This window comes from Oryzias latipes, chromosome 12, assembly GCF_002234675.1.
Source record: "Oryzias latipes chromosome 12, ASM223467v1".
NCBI lineage: Eukaryota > Metazoa > Chordata > Actinopteri > Beloniformes > Adrianichthyidae > Oryzias > Oryzias latipes.
Genome location: NC_019870.2, coordinates 27,020,113 through 27,021,842, shown reverse-complemented (window position 1 = coordinate 27,021,842; position 1,730 = coordinate 27,020,113). Strand labels below are relative to the sequence as shown.

The following is a 1,730-nucleotide window of genomic DNA, read 5'->3' as shown; positions in this document are numbered from 1 at the left end:
GGATGAGGAAAATCTGATCCATCTGTGGATGGAGAAAGATAGCCTGTTTGTTATCAGGCAAGCTCGTGCCGGATGGGAGTAGAGAGACACTTGATCAGATTTGTATTTATTTATCATTAAACTGTAATCGTTGTCATGTTGGGGTAAAGGTTGTTGTTGAAAGAGGAGAGGAGGAAAGAGCACGAAGGGACAAAGAGTGACAGGAGAGTCTGTTAAGCTTACCTGAGTTTAAAATATTGTTCACAAAATGTAACGTCGTCGTTGTTTTTGCAATTTGTTTAATAAATGTATGAACAAAAATGAATTATTTACATGTATTATTTAAATCTGAGCCATTTTTAACAATCTCAAAAGGATTTTCATATAAATATCAAATGTACATATTTACATTTTCGTTTTATATGTTAACATTTATTTTTATACATCTTAACAATAATCCTGGTCTTCTAGAGTCATGTGTGTCACAGTTGGAGCTGAAAGGAAAGCAGAGATCTGTCCTCGCAGACGGACGCCACTTTACCCGTCCTACTGGTTCCTGGTGTGGCTCAACATCTGTGGCTCCCAGCAGTCCCCTTTGCTGATGCACAGATTGTGCAGAACTGAACTGCAGGCAATGATTTTCATTGCAAAGGTTGGTTTTACTTCCAGTGCCCCCAGAAGTATTGCTCTCCTCCTCATTTGCCAAATGCTCTCTCTCCACCACAGAGCATGCCTTGGCGTGGTGCTGGTTGTAACGGGCCTGAACCGCATTCCTCATGGGTTCCCTGTACAGGGTGTCAGCAGCGTGATGGGATGTCCAATGCAGGGATACCCACCATCACCCAAAAGGATCCTTCAGGTGGGTAATGTTTGATTTACATAAATTGGGCTTTTACGTAGAACCTGTGAACTGTGGACTGATCCTTGATTCCCAACAAAAATATCTCTAAATTTGGCATTAGTCACATACAGCCTGCAGTTGAATGGAATAAAAAAGCTTCCTGTTAAAATAACAAGCTGCATTTTCTTTTAGGACCTTTATTCTTATGTGGCAGCCCTGAATGCTCCCCACGACCTTTTGGAAGGTGGAAGACTCAGCAAGCTGCTATAAAACCTGAGGCGACTTATGGTAGTTCATTCCCACTGGATGCTGGGTGACCCTGCTCATCAGCTGGAGGATGCGGTCTGTGGACAACGTCACTTACAGTGGACCGTGGCATGTCAAAAGCTCTGGTTACCACACTGTATGATGTGCCACACGCCAGCCAGAAAAGAAACACCAGGACCTCAGTCTCCTGTGCCCCCCCCAGAGTGTGAGGAACCCGAAGCTGCTCCACCAGATGCTCAATGGTCCTGCGGGTCAACCGATCTGCGGGTCTGCCGGTCTGGTTTTGTGTCGGACTGAGCGTCAGCGTGAAGGGCCACGACAGACACCTTTATGTTGGCAAAGCAGTAGAGACGTGGAAGACCCTGTAAAATAGAAAAATAATTATTTCATTGAGAAAATTAAATCTGATTTTTTTTGAATGTTTCACTTTATTCTGATGTCTTACATTTTAGTTTATGACGTATTTATAAATGCTGGAAAATCTCATGGTTTTTTTGGCTGGGTTTTTGGATTTTTATATAAATATTTAAAAATTAAAGTATTTTTGTTTAAAACAAGTGATATGGTTTGACTCTGAATAAAAAATACTAAACTTTGATCCCACAAGTGTTTCATGTAGTTAGACTATACAGTTCATAGTCCA

At 41.7% G+C, this 1,730-nt stretch overlaps 1 long non-coding RNA gene across 1 annotated transcript; it reads left to right on the top strand.

The window, feature by feature from the left end:
- Positions 1–790: 790 nt before the first annotated feature.
- LOC111948316 lies at positions 791–1,457 on the top strand. The gene is made up of 2 exons (XR_002874284.1): positions 791–838; positions 1,013–1,457. It is a non-coding gene; the product is annotated as an uncharacterized LOC111948316 (long non-coding RNA).
- The last annotated feature ends 273 nt before the right edge of the window (positions 1,458–1,730 follow it).